Below are 20437 nucleotides of genomic sequence, written 5' to 3'. Positions count from 1 at the left end.
TCTGTCAGACGTTGAAATTACGTCCTCTGAAGAGCCAGAATGAAAGTTTTTATGACGTCTTTTATTGACGTCTTTTCGACGTCTTTTTTCTACGTCCTTTCGACGTCTTTTCGCCGTCTTTTTGACGTCTTTTTTCTCTATTTACTTTTATTTATTTGTATTATGTATTTTTGTGATTCTTTTGAATGACTTTAACACCCACCGGACAAATAAACAGACAGTGCACATTAAATTGAAACATATTTATTTAAATAAAAAACAAACAATCCAATTCACAATAAGACCAGAAACTTGCATTAAAGGGACAGTTCAGCCGAAAAATTAATATTTAAACTCTCAGATGAAGGATTTTTTGGGAAGTATTGCACAGAAAAATTATTTTCTGTGTCCGGCTCCTCCCTTTCTTGCTGGTGCATGCTTCAGGTGCTCGGATGCATGATTTTTTATATTTTCTTCTGTAGCATCCTTGCTCCATTTCATTACTGCAGCTGTAATTTAAAAGACAGAAACTTATAAATAAGTTACAACAACAAAAAATAGCTTAAAGCCATTTATCAAGTACATGTTTTCATATAGACAATAGCACTGTTTGAATCTGTTGTTGGCATAACCATTACATCATAATCGCCGAATATACTCATTGGGCTCTATTTTTTACGGTAAGAATCTGAAGAAGGAAAGTAAAAATGTGTAGATTTCACTGATTAAGAGATCGTGGTTGAATCTCAACAGATGCTGAGCTCGGTGTATGTTGTAAATATTCTCCCTGTATACACCTACTTGTGAGGACGAAATTTAAACTAAAGCTAAACTGGAAAGGAAAGGAATTAAAACCCTGCACTGCAGCTCCCTGACTCGCATTTTTTATTATTATTTTTTTTTTTTTTTACTATATTTGAATGTTGCATGACAAAAGTTTTTTTTTTTTGCAAGATTGCGACAGGCCATACTCTACACAGCCAAATCCTTTATTTCAGCTAAATGTATTATATAAATTTACTATATAAATTTACTTGGCACAATTTTATTTAGACCCACACTAAATTGAATTAAGATACTCAAAGACAATAAAAAGATTAAATAAGTGATGATTTACTAAAATTTTTAAATGTTCTTAGTCATTTTAACAGAAAAGCAAGAAATATTAAATGGATATAATAATGTTTATAATTATTTTAACAACGAGATTTTGCACACATGGTTGGAATGGTTTTGCGAACCAACTATCCCCTGTGGCTTCTAAATATTTATTATAACAGTATGTATTATTAAGTATACTTATTAAAAACCCACACATCAATACCCTGATTTTCCCTAAATGTACACATGTAATTCTAACATTGTTATTTTATTAAAATTACAAAACACAAAAGAGTTCTGATTATTTCTACCTTGAACTACAGCGGTCAGAATTACCGCATGCATTTCAGTGTCTTACTTTCCCCATGTATTTGAATATGCGTGCCTCTGTTCCCAACAACTTCCTGCTTACATAAACATAACTTTATGATAGGAAAAAATACTTTACTTTAGATATGTCTGCAGTAATAAGTTCCGCGAAAAGTAACTTGCTCTCCCGATTGTAAAGTGAAAGTGAGGTGCGCCGGCAGTCTTGTAACTCATACACACATTTAGAGGCTACATTGCCAAACAGATTACACTTTCAGGGTAATAAATGACTTTAAAAATATTATGACAGACATTCAATGCTTTATTCTTATATCTCAGTAGAAGCTTTAAATACAAATATGATGTGACAATATGACGTCTTATTTGAAAACAGAAGTAGCCATTCTAGAATTCTGGTTCAAAACCATATTTTTAAATAAATAAATAAATAGAGTGTGACAGGCGATGCATCAAAGCTAGCCCTTGCTTATGCAGGGGTAACTGTTGTTTCTTGTTTTTATTTAGTTTAATAATACTTGTGTATGCTTTATATGCTTTTACTTGTTTTTCGTTTGTTTTTCTATATGGGCGTGGTAATAATTTTTATAATTTTATATTTCTATTGAAAAAAATTCTCTTATTAGAACAAATTTCGTTTACTATAATTTGTATATTAATTTTACTACGTTTTTTGTCGTCAGTTATCTCCAAAATAAACAAGAACGAATACCATTTAAGGAGAAATTAATTGTCAAAATCATCCATCATGCCATTGCAGTTTCATTCTGATTAATTTATTCAAGTCATTTTACCACAATATGCCAGGAACGCTTTCTAAACTTAATTTCAGCACTAAAATCGCGTGTCCAGTGGTCATTTTAATTAGTGAAATTTATTCAGAAAATTGCTAGAAGAATAAAGATAATAAATAATAAACTAAACTCATTTTGCGCTTGCCACTGAGCACAGCCTAAACAATTTGGGTTATTTGTAAATTGTTTAAATTCGACCACTAACCTAATTAATATATTGTTCAATTTGATTTAAATGACCAATACAAACATTATAGTACTATAATCCATTAAATCCTTTATAGGATAGCTTTAACAATTCATTAAAACCAAACCAAATTTAAAATAAAAATAGGTTGACAGACTTGCCTCAAAGCGCACCATATTTGCTCCATCTGAAGACAAACTGTTTTAGCCATTTTTTAAATAGTGTATTTTTATTTAGTTTGAATGTTGCTTGCCTGTATTTTGTCCAATTTGTTATTTATAGACGCATAAATGCGTGGTAAATAAAAAGACAGTGCTCAGGCAAAAAAAAAAAATGACAACTTAATTTTTTTTATTTTAAATTAAATGTAAATAAATGTAGGCTATACTGCTTTAAAATAAATATTCAAAGAAATAAGCTACAACATAAACACTTGATAAACGCCAGGCGCATCATCAAACTGGCGGCGGTGGTTCTGGTAGGCAGAATTAATCGCAAAAAAAAAAAAAAAAAAATCGTTTATTCACTCCTGATCCCACGATTTGAGTGTCAGAGAGCTGCTGATATAGGGGTTTTAATTGGCGAGTTTCGATATCGTCAACACATTCTTTGAGAATTAAACGAAGTGAAAGGCCCACTGTGGTTTCTATAAAGCAGCAAGTACACTTTTTCTTTAGGATATTTGGCGATCAGTAAGTTGTAAGTAAGTTAAAAATGAATAAATTTGCTTCAAAAAAGATGAGTTGAAGTTACTTTTAAAAAGTTAGTTTTAAGACCACTTTGCTTTTAAAGCATTTAGTTAACGTTAACTTTAAAAAGTGAGGACATCCATTGTCTTAAAATTAAGTAAATGATCACTGTAAAAATTTAAATAAAAGTTAAATAAAATAAAAAATAAAAAAGCTAAAAATATTTGTTTATTCAGTGATTAATTTATTTTGTTAAACAAAAACTTTTTTATTTGCTGTTGAACTTAATCTCAATTCTTTAATCAGAAATTTGTCTTATTATGTTCTCCTAAAAACACAAGATACAAAGATTGGATTCTTTTTATTATTGAAAATCAACATGCATAAAACAATTTAGCAATACAATTACAGTCTGCTGTTAACAAGCAGAATAACTGAGAAGAAACGCAAAACTACACCTGATTCAGTCATAGCTGGATGAAATCAGCTGAAATAAAACTAATGTTAACAGAGGTGCGGATCCAAATGCAGTTAATTAAAGATTAGTCAGGCAGGCAATGGTCAAAACAGGTGCAAATGGTAGCATGAAGGTATCCAAAAGAATAGTAAAAGTCACAGTCAAAGAGGTCGGGGCAGGCAGCAAAACAACATAAACAGTATTGACAGGTCAGACAAAAGATCACTGCAGATAATGCCTAGTTCAGACTGCATTATTTTAGCCCCGATTTTGACTCGCTGACAGGTTTTGAGAAATCGGCGACAAATGCCTGATATCACAGGCAAATCAGTATGCTGGAAGAGTTGGGGTTTCATTCCGCTGTGGCAACCCCAGATTAATAAAGGGAATAAGCCATTAAGAAAATAATGAATGAATGAATGAATGAATGAATGTATATATTATAAATTATTACAACCCCAATGAGGAAGTCTAATGCCACCTCTGATATACACACACAGTAATAAAGTCCTGTAAAAATGGCATAATCTATAGTAAAATACTACGCACTGTCACTGTGGAAACGACAAAAGAAATTAGTTATTAAAACAATTATTTTTGAAATGCTTTGAAAAAATTCTCTGTTGAGCATCTTGGGAAATATTTTTTGAATAATTAAATTCTCACAGGAGGGCTTATATTTTTTACTTGAAATGTAAAATAAATAACTTATCAAATAATAACAACCTTATAGAATAATCAGCCATGTGTTTCACAGGAGGACACATTATTAGTTTAATTATTTAAAACATTATTTTTTAATTGTATTTATTTTATTTGTTTTAATGTCCATAATGATTTGAAGCAACATATTTGTTTGTGTATATTTTGTATAATTTTTTGCAAACTACCAATGTGTGCATACCTTTCATTGCTCTGTAAATGTTGGAGGTCTCAAGGGCCACCTTGTCCCCCTTTCCCTTCATGTTGAAATGGGACATGAGACGATTACTGAAGAGCCTGTAGAGATGAGTACAAATTTGTATTATTCACTGATTATGGTGTTAAGCGATTTGCAATCTTGTGGTCCTTATATAGTAAATTAGTAAATAAATGAATAAACAATAATAAGTAAATAATGAAATTGCATTGGTGAATTGTTTGGAGTTGGAGTTCCCTTTCTCACACTGATAACAACGTTTTTAAGGAAAGCAATGAATTATGCATCTTAATATTTGGGAGTCTTTCATACTAATTTACACCAAGTTGGGCCAGTGTTTGTACATTGTAATTTAATTTTTGCTGCTTGCCTTATTGGAGTAATGAACGTTATGAAAATAATATAGGCCTAAACCAACAGTTGCAGATTTTCAGTCAATTCTGGCCCACAGACAACAGCAAGAGATAAGTACATATGTTTTTTTAAACTATCCCTTATTCCTTACAACACTAGCACAGAAAAATAAACAATTCGTTCTTTCATCTTAAACAGTCAAGTCTTGTTCAAAACTATTTTTCCTGGAGGAGTAGTTTTACAACAGTATAGTTTGTCACCAGTACTGTACAAGGGGCATTTTGCAAACACTACTTGTGTTACTCAGGCCTAATGTTAAGAAATATTCAAGGTGAGGCTAGCATACAATATGAGTTTGAGGTACCCTCCGACCCCGGATAAGCGTGCACAAACATCCAAGGTGATACGTCAGAGGCGCCGGCCATGCGACCAAGCAAGATATGTGAACGCCTACAGTGGCACTGAGAAGATAAAACTGTTAAATGAAGTCGTTGTTTTTGTTTAACGTCCAGAAAAAAAACATTCTCGTAGCCTAAAAATATTCTAAACGAAAGACACGTGAACTACTTTGAAGATATTTTTGGTGAACCTCTGGACTTTGAGTTGGGTAGCCTACCTTGCTGTCTCAGGGAATTGGAACGACACGAGGGTAAGTGATTAATTAATTACTTTTTTCATGTTTTGTGTGAACACTTTAAGTACACTATATGTGGAGAAAATGAATGAATAAATTAATGAATGAATGAGTAATTTTGATTGTGTTATTACATGGTCAGTGTACCGCTAATACTTTAAAGCTTACCTGTCAAGGACTTTATATACGCAGTCCCTTACATCCTTTCCTCCGATTCGAGCCAATTGCAGCACCTGTTGACAGTTTATACAAAGTCTTTAAACAAACTCAGAGTCTCTTTAAAATTCCACAAAAATAATTATGCTAAAATAATAATTAGTGTTCTTTCCTACAATATTAAAAAAAACAGTGCATGCTGTAAAGTTATTTTGATGTTTGATATTTTATCGGTTTCAATTCAATAAATCTCTTTGCGACTGTTATATTTTGAGTTCAAAATATGGCAAATAGACAGAAATGGGTACCCATTATTCTGCACAAGCCCTAACGTCTTGAAATAAATTAACCCTTTGAATGAATTAAAAAAATTAACTATATCAACTTATCCAATAGCAGTAGCAAATTATTCAGATAAGCATCGCTTTTGTGTACAAGACTCATTATGTATTTTATTATATTGTTTTTATTCCTTTTATAAAATAATACAAATCAATTAAACAACACCAACTGAGATAAAGGTAGCAAAATATTCACAATATTATTAACTGTAATACACAAACCCTTTTTTTTTTACAGTTATGACATTTAGGGCTGCACGATATTGGAAAAATAAAGCTATCTGACATTGAGATTTAAGTTCACCAATGCTCTATTTGGGAAGTTTTCATTCATTTAGATCACAGGTGTCAAACTCAGTTCCTGGAGGGCCACAGCTCTGCATAGTTTATTTCCACGTGTTTGAAACAATATGCATTCATCATATCAAAATTATGGATTACGTACCATATATAAAAACAATAGATGCATAACTGTAAAAAGACAAAGCTTGTGCAAAATTTAGTGGGCTCATGGGTAGTTTGTGCTCCTGTTTTTGACCCATATTCCTAATCAATAGGTGGCAGTAATACACCTATAGTAAAATAGCCTAACTGTGCGAATTACAATGCGAAGAAGAGGAGGAGGAGGACGACGACCACGAGCTTCATGGGTTTATAGGTAATACGAGTTACTTTTTCGACAAGGTGCTTTATTTCTTTTCATTCATAGCATTATTTTATCACATAGTAAATTGCGGCGGGGGTGGGGGGGACGCGATTATAGCCCGTTTTAGTATTTAATGCTGACCATTACTTCTCGCTCTCTCTCACACGCACAAACACTCAATTTAACTTATAATAGCATTTTGAAACTGGTTACTAACTAACTAATGCAGTTAACGTTAGTCCTCAGGGATGGAGTGAGTCTTATGATTATATCATGTAAAGTCTGTTTCTTGCTTATGAAACCTAACCATATCAAACGTAATGCTTATTAAACTTTAATAACTCATTTAACGTAACGTGTTACTTTTCTCAGCGCTGATGGCCCAAACCAATCAGACACATTAAATTTTTTCCCGCTCCAACAGCTGATAGACCACGTCAGTTAACTTTTTCGATAATTAACCATGGTTTACTACAGTAACATAAGTACATAAATATTTAATAACATTCGGTTAATGTAATTAAGCCACGGTCGACACAGATTAACGGTTTTTGGTCATAAAAAAATACAGTTTAAACATTTGTAACGTAACATTTGGTAATGCGCCAAAAAGTTAGGGTTTTACGTTAAAAAAATCCTTAAAGAGATGGCACATGCGTAAAAATAAATAAATTAATTCTAACGACGTCGAAAGGCTAACGTTAGCGTCAATAAATGATACTTACCAACAACTGACAAATGAACCTTGAGCTTAAAACCGAGCAAAACAAGTAAATATGTAAACAGACGTATAATAACAAGTGTAACAAATGTACAGGGTTGTTATGTACAATATTTTTGGTATTTACAGATTAATATTGAGTTAAATCGCAAACTATTATAAAAAAAATGACGTTGAGGGTGCACTATCATCATCTGTGTACAAACAGCCGGTGGTCATGTGACGTGTCAACATGACCAACGGCTGTTTGTAAACAGATGATGATAGTGCACCCTCAACATTATATAATAGTTTGCGATTTAAATCTATTCTCTAAACACAAATTTTTTTTACCTATAATAATACTTTTATTTACAGGTTTGTCCATAATTGTAAGAATATTTTTTTATTAATTTAATAAAAGAATTACAATACATTACATTTTGTACGTTTACTACTTTTATTTATATTTATACAGTATTATAATGTTTGTTTTCTCGTGTATGTTGTTTAAAGCATTAAAATAAATAATAAAAAAAGACTACAGCACATAACTTACTGGAAAACTGGTTGTCTTACAATCAATTATTGTAAAATTAATTTTAAAAATAATAAATGATAAATATGTCTAGCATATTTTTATATTAATGCAACAGAGTACAGTATTTATGAATTTTGCTTTAATAATGATTGATTTTGGTGTAATGCATTTATTTTTATACATGCATATCCCAGCATGTCATCATTGATTTTAGCACTTAACAGTTTTTTTGTGTGTTGTGGAATCTGAAGTCAGTCCTTTTTTCTTGCTTTTCATGTTTGAATTGTATATACTGCATGTTGAACTAAATGTGAAATGCTGAATACATACATCATACAGGTTTTTCCATGGTGTCCTCCACTGATGGATAATCTGTTCAACTTAAAAATAAATTGTACTATTAAAACATTACAGCAACACACCATACATATTCGTAAATAATTTCATTACAACTGTTAAAGGGACTGTTCAGACAAAAATCTAAATTTCCCATTAATTTACTCATGCACAGCTCATCAAAGATGTAGTTACCCTTTTTCTTCTGTAGAATATTAAAGAAGGGTTTTGGCTGAATCTGTGCTCAATGCTGATTCATATAAATGGCAGCCAATAGTGATTTTTGTTTTTTAGATTTAAAATACACATATAAACAAGTCTAAATCAATAGCCATTGCACCTGGTGACACCAAAGTCTTGTGAAGTAAAACTACTGGTCTGTGTAAGAAATTGAACATTATTTACTATATTATTAGCTTTAATTTAAAGTCTCCTCAAACAGTACTCATAAATGTCTGCCGTTGAGTGTGTAGCTTTTTTTAGCAAGGAGTGTGCCCTTGCAGAAACGTGACAATACTACAAATGCAATGCAGACATTCGTGAGTATTGTTTGAGGAAGCTTTTGACCAAAAGCCATTAATATTGTAAATAATGTTCAATTTCCCTAATTAATGGTAGATTAAATTTTTGGGAGAACTATCCCTTTAATTCTACAACTGTTCTGTCACATCTTAGGGAAATTTGAGGAAAGACACTTACTGTACATAATATCAGTATCAGTATGCTAATGTATTTTAATATTAAGTGGAAAATCATCCAAAGCAATATTAATTATTTATTTGTGTGTAATTTAAAATGTTGTTTTATGAGATTTTTTTTATATTTAATGTTTATTAGTAAATTGATTCAATAATACAAAGGCTTAACTTTCTGATGTCAGGAAGAATATAATTTATTATTATTAAAAAAAAATTAATTTCACATGTCTTTGGTTGTTTCTCATAGTATAGCAATTGTCCCCATTGTTTGGCAATGTTATGAAAACACCTGAGTGTATTAAGTCCCTAAATTTCATTTATGTATACATTAATTCATGAGAGGCTATGTGCTTGTTTAATTGAATATTATGTTTATTTACAGCAAATTATGTTCTGCTCACCTGACTCATGCAGAGTTCTGTTCTGTTCTTTCATCTAGATACTCCTTGGCAGCCAGTCTTTGTATGGAGTCCACCGTGATCTACTGTATAGAGGTAAAGTTGTCTCTTTTCCACAGACTATCAGGTACTTTTTAGTATTATTTTCTGGCAACAATGTTTACGTTGTTTTTGATTATGCAATATTATGCGATATCTCATTGCCATGTACAATGTGAAATTCATATAAAAATTTTAATTCTCTTAATTTTTTCACGCACAGCCCATTCAAGATGAGGAGCCTTTTTTTTCTTCAAACTGTGGTACGTTTACTACTAGTGGTATGCGGACTTCCGTCTAGTGGTACGCAGAACAATTACTAAATAATAAAAGAAAAAATGTTTAAACCTTTGACGTGTACAATAACACCAATGTGACCAGCTCCGGCTGTTCTCTGAAGTGTACAAGCACACTGCTGTGCTTAGAAAATTTAGTGCATCGGGTCATCAGATGCTAAAAATAATGTGTGTTTAAAGTGTGTTTTCGATATATATATAGTTATTTGTTTTGTAAAGCTGCGTGGCTTTCATTTTCGTTTGTTACCTCAGATTTAGGCTAATTTGTCACGAGACTTTCCATGCTTGAAGTTTGGAGCTAGAATATAATTAAAGTTAGTCTCTGTGTGCGGTTAATGCAAACTCCACTGTGTACTTATTAAGATGTGATCTTAGTCGCACCTAATCACGGTAGGCTATTGCCACTCGTATGAATGGATAAATCACGTAGCCTATAAATTGGTCAAGCACTGTATTGATGCGCTTAATCCATACCTGTCAGCCCTCCCGTTTTTTACCAGGATTCTCCTGGATTTTACAATTTTGTCCAGCGATCATTTTGTTTAAGTATTTCCCCTATTTCTAATCTTTCTATGAAAAGTGAAAGTATCAATGGGCCGATTACAAATGTGCTATAATTGCAAGAGCTGTTCAAGAGAATTATGCTTTCGCTTTACTTAGGCTTGACAACACGTTGAAATTATTATTAAAATAACCACATTATTATTCACATAAACATGTATGTTCACTTGACATGTTTATTATGTTATGGAATTTTTATGCTTTAGAAGAATCAAAAACTTACATACAGCACCTTTAATTGTTTTTTGTTTATGTTGGCGACCAATCATTACTTGTGAGTAAACAATAAAGCAAGATTGTGTAGACAATCTTGTCATAACCAGAATGGTATTACAGCCCAACACTATGATAGTTTTTTGTGTTCATCTTTACTAGGGTCCAGTGACTACTAGGGGGTCTCTGCAAACTTTCAATGAGGACCATTAGACTTCTTGAGAAGGATTGGCTCAGGGAAGGATTGACTGCAACCATCTCACCCCAACCCCTGGGTGCATCAGCATTGGATATTATGGGTTAAACCTCCTGTCTATTGTTTAGGGTCACTAATGGTTAAAGAAGTGGACTTGTGTTCGGATGGATGAAGATTCAGTCTCAGTACTAGCAGGGATTGTACATGTTGGGATTGAATAACCAGCACTCTCAACACACTCTATACCAGTGGTGGGCAAACTTTTTAGACCTGAGGACCACATTAAGTTTTGCAAACTAAGTGAAGGGCCACTTGTCAAATTCTTCAAAAAATAACTTTATTGATAGTGGCAGTATGCATGAAACCTGTAATATCAGACAGCAACATGTCACATTAACACAAAACAGACTTTTTTATATTATTAAGTCAAATTTACAAGTCAAATTAATTTGCACTGGTATTTATATTTACTTATCAATTATCATAAAACAATAAAATAATCCCTTATAAAGTATAATAATAATAATGTAATAATTTTTACTGTGGAAAATAGAAAAGATATTGTCTGATAGAAAACAAATCTCATATTAACGCATTATAAATAATTCTTAAAGTTTACTATTCAGTCAAGTTTACAATAATCTAATTTGCACTGCTTTTAGAATATATCAATCATAATAAAACCATAAAACTTTGATAAAATAACTTTTTAAAGTGGATGTGTGCATGGAAAATATATTCTTTGACAAAAACTCATTTAACCAGCTATTATATAATTTGAGTCAAATTTACAACAATCTGATTTGAGCTTGTGTTAATATGCTCATATCAATCATAAAACTATGAGATAAAATGAAAGAAGAATCTTAGTCTTTTTTTATTCTAAGTCAAGTTATTATGAGTGTGTTAATGTGAACAATGAGCCTGGTCCCCTCTCTTCGCAAGGGTGTCAAAGTCTGGAGTCGGCTACGATTAAAAAACGTGAGGCGCAGCCGGTGGTTAAAACGCGAGGTGTGTAGAGCACATAAGCAGCGCGCAAAACCGTCGCAGCCGATAGTAAACCGTTCAAAATAGGCACCTCTTAACGCATAAATCGCTTTCCGTGTGATCATCCTTTTAGATTGTAGTCTTTAAAAACAGCAATACTTTCTTGGCATATTAGACCTACTGCTTTCTGTCCGATATTGGTGAAGTATTTTGTTGTTCATTTTTCCTTAAACACACAACATACAGAGTCAATTTTTCTTATTTTTGCCTGACTCATTTTCAGTCATTGACGGTTAAGTGCATTTTAATATCCGAGGGTGTGTTCCAGAATTACAGAAAAACTTTACCGCTTGCAATACTGCCATCACATGGCATCACTTCACCAAACTGTTGTTCGGTTAGGCTCGGACACACTAAGGTTGTAGTGTGACTGCAAATTGCGAAATTTAAAACGTGACAATTTTTAAGGGATGTCAGTTTCATGTGGATTAATTAATCATTGTTACTTTTCAATGAATGTGAACTGTCATAGTTTATTAAAGACGCAAACCCCTCACTGCACGTCAGCTGCACCTTCAGCAACCTCCTAATAGCAACCTCCCAACCTCCTGTGAGCAACAGTGCTTCTCTTCCTAACTAAACAGTACCATCATCGATGACATAAGCGTGTTCTGGCTTGGAAAGTAAAATTGCAATGTGAGTGCGAGCTGAGGGGAGGGGGGAGAAGCGCGTCCTGGCACGATTTTAGTGAAGCGTGCCTAGTGTGAGTACACCCTAAGTTTACTCGACACACCATTGAATTGAATTAAAATATACTTTTAATACACTACCTATTTCGAAAAATATATTTGATAACACTTTTTATAGAATGCTAACCATCTTTATTGCACTTTTAAATATACTATCTTTACAAATAAAATACACTTATAAATTATTTAAAATATTTACAAGTTTGCCTTTACATGTCCACTTAGAGCACTTTTATAATATACTTGTAGTTCATAGTAGTTAAGCTCAAGATCAAGTGTACTCAACTGTGCTGTTTTTTTTAAAAAACTAAAATATGCTACAAAATAAATTTTTTAGCATTTTAGTACAATTCAAAGTCTTCTATGCACTTTTAAAAAATTTTACCGGTACAAAAATACACTTGTTATTCATTCACAGTATAAAATTAACATACAAACAAAAATATGCTAGAACTTTTTTTTTTAATCTCACCTTATTTTGGACACACATGGTCCAAAAACAAACGAACTATGAAGACACAAAAGTTAAAACATAGAATTTCACAAATTAAGTCACATACTTGCATACAGATTATGACACCAATAGTTCCACAGGTTAAAGTAAAATCAGATTTTTTCTAGAGTAAAATATAAGACAGAATTTAATTTTAATTTGTTAGTAATTTTTTGTTATTGTTCGACTCTGTAAACAGTATAATCTACATACACCTGTACATAATCCACAAGCTGGTCCTCTGTTCTCATGGGCTCCACACAGAAGTCATGATCAGTGTTGGGCATCTCTGTGACAAGGAGATTGAGAAACAAGTCAGATAAATTGAATTTACACACCTATCATATGCATGGAGGACAAAACCTGTAAAAACCATAACTAAGTAAATAAATCCATTTTAAAATAGATAAAATATGAAAATGAATGTTTTTTCTTCGTTCAAACATTTATTCATTTTTGAACATTAGTTCCGTATTTACTTTTTCTTTAGCTCAACATGATAACAAGAGGGGTGGCTATCAGTCATCAAAAGGCAGTCTTTATGCCATCATTGGCTTATCTTTTTTTTTCTGGCTTCTGATGATTGACAGAAACATGCTGACATTCAAATAAATTATTAGACAACAGGCTAATATCAACAGTAATGTTTGTACATAAATGCAATTTGGTTACCTGGAAGGTCAGTCCTAGGTCGTTTCTGATTTCAAAATCCTCGCTTTCTGAAGTTCTGTCTTCCAAAGAGAATTTGTTATTGGATGTATTCTCTTTATTTTGACGATTAGACCGTGATAGCTGACCCCTCACAGCGCTGCGTTTTTGACTCAAAATTGCCTCAGTGCATCACAGAATTGGGCAGGGCTCCTTCTGCATACTTTGCTTCAGTTTATTGTGAATAGTGCCATTCAAGCACACTTGAATTCAACTGCACAATTACAAAAATAAAATAAATCTACTATATTTTTTAACAATGTATTCTTTAAAAGTAATTAAATACATATGACATTACCAGTTTATGAGGCAATGATTTCATTTTTATCAAATCCAGGAAATAAAATAAATAGCCAACTTTGCAAAAAAGAATTAACAACGTCAACACTAGACTACTACTAACCAAAAAGTGAATTAAAATACATATATAGATAAACTTACATCTTGTTCTTGAAGTGCTTTATTTTTGCACACTGATTTTGTAGTTAATTTGCAGAGTATTATTTTAATACTACTGTAAGTGTCACATTGGGGAAATGCAGTTAAATTTATTTTATTTTTATTTATTTATTTATTTTTTTATACCTGCTCCAGGTGTGTGGTTAGTATGTTCACTGCACACACGCACTTGGACGGGTTAAATGCAGAGAACAAATGATGTTTTGGTATGGGTCACCATACTTGGCCACATGTCAGGTCATTTCACATTTAAAAATGTAATTAGATCAAATGCCTTATTTTATTTTATTTTATGTATTATGATGGCAGGTTACAACTTACAACACCATTTCCAGTAAGTATTTATTGTGAAGTCATTTTAGAACTTGACTAACTATTATGATGCCAACTAAACAACATCAAACATCAAAGCTGGCAACATCCTTACTGCAAAAGTCTTAAAACAATTGATGATGAGTGCAGTTGAGGTGTAACCATGTCAAAATTCTATCAACAACAGCATTTAGAGTAAATAGGATTATTTTATTCAATCTCTTTAATTTGTCTTGTTTTTTTATTTGAATTTGAACTTGAAAGGAGCATAGAAAAGCCATCAAATAACCAAGCATATAAATTGAGGTTTTGCCTGTCTGATGCTTCAACAGTTATATGTGGACTTGAGACTGTGTGCTCTTATCTTGAGAGGAGCATCAGAGAATGGAGCACCATAATCCTAACTAAAATAGCAATTTTGCTATAATCTTTTAGATTTTAATATTCTATTTTGAAATTATGAAAACATAAATTGTAAAAGTTATATACATAATTACTATAATTGTTACATATAAAACAAATTTGAATAGCAATTTATTATATTCAAATGAGTAAATGCAATACGTTCACAGTGTGCAATTGTTTTGTTTAAAATAGTGGTCAAACAAATTTATTCTCTATATTTTCTAGAAGCTTCATTAAAATAAGTCATGTACATGTGTCTGATTTCTTTGGCTGTGCAATCTGTACAATAAAAACACCAATACCTTGACAGCATTGTGTGCAAGTTGCTAAATGTTTTGTTGCAATAATTGTTTTGCTACACTTTATTTTTAATGAGAGTAATATTGTGAATAATGCTTTAAAATGTGATTATTTATTCAGTGAATCGTTTTCTTTTGCAACAACATATAAAGTTGGTTATATATGTGTAGAGTTAGTAATAAAGTGCATTGAGTTGTACCATTTGTATAGTGTAATGTTTTTATTTTACTCAATTCGATTACATTTATCAGGTATTTATTTATTTATTTATTCATTTATTTATTTGTAATTTAAGCAATTGTCACTTTCGCCACGTTTATTGGAGATTTAATTTGTTTTAAAATATAAAAATAGATGTGTAGTACACTTCAATCAGTGACTTGGGGTCAGATCTAAATGACAAAACCTTGGATCACCCCTCATTATAAACGGAATTACTAATTGTCAAGCTTGTATATCAGGCTTAAAATAATTAAGCAGTAAACATGTTAAGCTATTCTTTCACCAAAATAGCAGGCAATAAGCATCATCCAGTAATATGCAGATAAGAATGCTGCTTTGCATTTTGCATTTATTTGTGTGTGGAGGCCGTATAGGCTACTGTTTTTTCATTAATTCGATATTTTGTTCAATAGCTTTTGATCTATGCTTGCATTATTTCAACGTTTTCTATATGCACAATCTAAAAAGAACTGTCTAAATTGTGCTCTTTAAATCTGTCATAAAAGATAATGCAGCATAAATTGCATTTGATCATTAATGCAAAACCTATTACCAGTAAAATTTTCTCTTTATTACATTTGGCTATTTAAAAACTTTTGAGAGTTGGCAATATATTTATATAGTTTTTCGTCTGATTTGCTGCTGCTGTGATCTGAGTAAGCGTTTTAATACTTTCACTATTTTGATCTCTATTTTGGTCTTTACTTTTCTAATACATTTGAATAAAGAGTTTGCAAAAAAAAAAAAAAAACATTTTATATATTATTTCATATGCATTATTATTTATAAATATGTATGTATACATACATACACATATACATATATATATATATATATATATATCTATATATATATATATATATACAAAATTTCTTTCCTTAACAAAATGTATTCTGCGCTAGAACCTTGTGCTGACTTAAATAAGGGAATCGACTTTCACTCAAATACAATAATGCATAAATTTTTTTTAAATCAACCGTATACGTCCAAAACAGGTCAGATTTGAACGTTGAATTCATGTCCAAAAGTGGTCGTAGTCCGACGTCAATATGTCGACCAGATTTGCACGTCGAACCGACGTGCAGATATGGTCTCGGACGGACCGACGCAAAATATACGTGATCTGCACGTCCACACAACGTCTAGTGTTTGGTGGGCCTTAGGGAAACACAGGTGGCCAGTAGTGCGATAAATATAACCAGGATGTGAATTAGCCTACACATTGACGATCGAGGGGGTCAAAATTTTCGGTAATATATTAGTTTGTGTCATGCTTCAGTAAATCAAATGTATGAATTTATTTAAGTGACTTCTAATTTATTAATAAAACATATTTAAGTTTTCAGTGTTTTCTGTGATATTTAGTGTATTCTGACCTATACTTAGCTATTTCAGAGATTACTGTAGGTCAAACTTTAAAAACTATGGGCCCTATCATAAGGCACAAGACATGTTTGCCCCGACGTGTTGCTATTTTCAGACCAGCACAACCTTAATTTTCCCATTTTATGCCACGTTGTTTAAATAGCAAATCCATTTATGCCACTTTGTGGACTCATGGGTGTTTCGGTCTAGAAAAGAGGTGTGTTCAGGCGCATTGTTGGTGCGTTGCTATTTTGAAAAACTGAAATAGACTGTCTAAAGTCTAAAGTCCAGCGGAGAGCACGTTAATTGTGCACCTCACTTACATATTCCTTAACACACAGGATGCACAGCAATATACAAATATTTTTACAAATGAAAAAGAATCAAAGGATTAAAATATTACAAAAATTATTATTTTCTACATCAATCTAAATACCACTGCCTCCATGCCTTCAGCATTTTTTTTTTGCTTATTCGTGACAATTTGCTTTTGTATAATGTTATTATTATGGTTAGTATTATTATTATGCATATTTATATTTGTTTTTTTTTAAACAGCTTAGATTTGTCCTCCTGTCAAGTTTTGGACCATATGGAGAAGAGCACGTGTGTTTGGATATAACTCAGTTTTTTTGAGCACAATTAGAACTGAATTTAGAAATAGTTTTAAAACAAATCTTTGCGCTTAACAAACTAAATTTATTATGTAGGCTAATGGATGTCTGTGCCTACAACACTGTTTCATGAAAGAGAGAAACAGAAAGTGAAAGTATAGGCCGAATGGAGGAGGCTCGTTCTTTATCCTTGTGCTGCAGATGGTTTGTTTAACTCTTTTCTCGCTAGTAAAATGTTCAGTTTTTCCACTTACAAAGTCCGCCATGTAAATAGCAATGGCGCGACGCAACTGACTCTTAAAGGGAATGGGAGATGAGACTCTGATTGGTTTATTCTCAAAACACACCCCATTAAGACAATAAGCTCAACCCTGTTAGACCGTGCGCCCTGGCACATGCTTTTTCCATCCTTAAAATAGCAAAAGTGGAATTGGACATACCCTTAATGTTTTTGCGCCATCCTGCGCTTTAGACTTTGCGCCTAGATGGGTAAAATAGAGCCCTAAGTGTCTAATTTGACTTTACTTTTAGGCTATATATATATATCTAGAAACAAACACCTATTTTACAAGAAAAGTGTCTTTTGAACACTTACAATGTCCATTGGTGCTCTAGATCTGCCAGTTTCAGACTGTTGAACGATTTTCTTTCTTGACTGATTGGTGTGATTATGCATTTACAATGGTATGAATCGTTATAGGGGTACTCAAATGTGTTTATATTATCTATTATTTTAATTATTAATATTATTATTTAAGATACAGATCAAAGCAAACTATTTCTTACTATATAGAGGACTGACCCCCCCATACATGTTTTTTGACATTCTTCAGGGGGAATCGAGTGTTAATTAGGGGGATCAATCCTCCCCAAACCCCCCTGTAATTCACACCCTGTATATAACCCTGCTTCCTGGGTTATGGTGGGTGAGAGCTGCATGGCCCACTTTATTGCTCTCTATTTTAAACTACACTTTAACTCGTACAAGACATTGAATAACTGAAAACTCCAGGAGGTTTGTACAGCCCACTTGGGGCTGGCTCGGACCTCCGTTTAACCACCACGTATATTCTGTCAGTTTTAGATTGTTGTTTTTGGGTGGGTCCAACAGAGCAATAAAGTACTTTTTCTAAATGCCTGAATTGAGTTTTTATTTTGTCCTATATATAGCCCACTCCAGTACAATGCATTTTTAAATAGTGTGGTGTGATAATAGTAAATAAAGTAGTCCAACAAACAAATAGTTGCTACAAATATACATTTATTACACTGCAGAGTATTTAAAAAGACCTTAATTAAAAAGGGGTTTCTTTGTATGGCATATGCAGTATATTATTTTCAAATCCTCTATAGCACTGAAAGAAATATTGATATATCAATAAAACTCGCCCTATATTTTTACTTTATATATTGCCTACATTTGGATACTACTGTATACCGTTGAAGTATCAATATATGGACTCTTTGGTTCTTTTGAAAAGGTACTGCCCCAGTTACAGCTCCCATTCCTTTATTTTCAAGAATGTATAATAAGCTGACAGAACAAGTACTTGTCTGCAAAATATTGATGTGATGACATGGTAACGCTAATCTTATGTCTTGTGAACTCTGACTAAAAAGCTACAAGTGTCCAGCAGTTGGTGTCCCAAAGCAAGCTCTTGTGCAGCACTGATAGAATACAGTGTATGTGTTTGAAAACGTAACATTCTGTAGCACATTTAGTTAAGGCCATTTGGCGATTTCAGTCGTAGGCATCCTTCATATTCTCATTAATGGGATGCAGTCTAAGTCTCTCGGTCATTGTGTATAATGATTTTGGATCTTCTTGGACACTTTTTTTGCCATTTGTTTGGATGGGAATTACGAGACAGATTTTTTTTACTTAGCCAATGACCATTCATTCATTTTCTTTTCGGCTTCGTCCCTTTATTAATCGGGGGTTACCACAGCAGAATGAACCGCCAATTATCCGATGGATTTGCTCTTCAGTGTATGGACTCTGCGCAGTGAATATTAAACCACACTGACCTGATCTAAACTGAACCGAACTTAAACTCTGAAAGCTGAACTGAGTTTTATTGACAGTATTACTGACAGTAATTAATACTGACAGTATTATTCACTATAATCTTCTATGTGAAGCTGCTTTGACTTACTCTACTTTGTAAAAGCGCTATAGAAATAAAGGTGAATTGAATTGAAGAATCCAGCTTATGTTTTACACTGCCCTTCCAGCTGCAGCCCATCACTGGGAAACACTCATACACTCTTGCATTCACACATACACTACGGCCAATTTAGTTTTTTCAATTCACCTATAGCGCATGTCTTTAGACTGTGGGGGAAACCTGAGCACCCGGAGGAAACCCACACCAACACGGGGAGAACATGCAAACTCCACACAGAAAACCAACTGACCGAGCTGGGGCTCAAACCAGTTATCTTCTTGCTGTGAGGCGATCGTGCTACCCACTGCACCACCGTGACGCCCTAGCCAATGACCAATGAAAAGAAATAAACATACACTGCAGTTTAAAGGAAAGTAGTGCAGTAAAAGAACTGATACAGCACTAAAATCCATTCAAGTAAAAGTACACATTTTTTAAAACTTCTTGTATAGTAGTAGGTGCAGTGGTGGTGCAGTGGGTAGTGCTGTCGCCTCACAGCAAGAAGGTCGAGCCTTAGCTGGGTCAGTTGGCATTTCTGTGTGGAGTTTGCATATTCTCCGGATGCTCTGGTTTCCCAAGTCCAAAGACATGCGCTATAGGTGGCGGTTCATTCCGCTGTGGCGACCCCTGATGAATAAAGGGACTAAGCCGGAAAGAAAAGAAAAGAAAAAGAAAGTAATTCGAGAAAAAAAAAGCTAATTACAGATCTTTCTATATCCTGAAAAAATACTCAACGCTTAGTAATTCAATTCAATTCACCTTTATTTGTATAGCGCTTATACAATGTAGATTGTGTCAAAGCAGCTTCACATAAAAGGTCACAGTAAATAGGAACAGTGTAATTCAGTTTGTAGTGTTTAAGTTCAGTTCAGTTGAGCTCAGTTCAGTGTGGTTTAATATTCACTACTGAGAGTCCAAATATTGAAGGGCAAATCCAACGATGCGCAGCTCTACAGATCCTAAATAATAATAAATGTTTCTTGATCAGTAAACCAGCATATTAGAATGATTTTTGAAGAATCATATGATATATGCCACACTGATGTGAAACTGAAGTAGTGTACTTTTTTATGATTATCAGTGTTTGTTCAAG

General features: G+C 33.0%; 2 long non-coding RNA genes across 3 annotated transcripts; one reads left to right on the top strand and one right to left on the bottom strand.

The window, feature by feature from the left end:
• Positions 1-361: 361 nt before the first annotated feature.
• Positions 362-5638, bottom strand: LOC130218215 (uncharacterized). Its single transcript, XR_008835927.1, has 3 exons — positions 5610-5638; positions 4439-4533; positions 362-488 (listed from the first exon to the last, which is right to left on the bottom strand). It is a non-coding gene; the product is annotated as an uncharacterized LOC130218215 (long non-coding RNA).
• On the top strand, positions 5366-10717 carry LOC130218223 (uncharacterized). Of its 2 annotated transcripts, none has more exons than XR_008835931.1 (3): positions 5366-5456; positions 9299-9353; positions 10529-10717. It is a non-coding gene; the product is annotated as an uncharacterized LOC130218223 (long non-coding RNA). The 2 variants fall into 2 exon arrangements; XR_008835929.1 differs by lacking the exon at positions 5366-5456 and adding an exon at positions 6566-6596.
• Positions 10718-20437: the final 9720 nt, after the last annotated feature.

Source organism: Danio aesculapii, chromosome 3 (assembly GCF_903798145.1).
Source record: "Danio aesculapii chromosome 3, fDanAes4.1, whole genome shotgun sequence".
In the NCBI taxonomy this organism is placed as follows: domain Eukaryota; kingdom Metazoa; phylum Chordata; class Actinopteri; order Cypriniformes; family Danionidae; genus Danio; species Danio aesculapii.
Note: the sequence above shows the minus strand (reverse complement) of the source record. Positions and strands in the feature narration are given on the sequence as shown.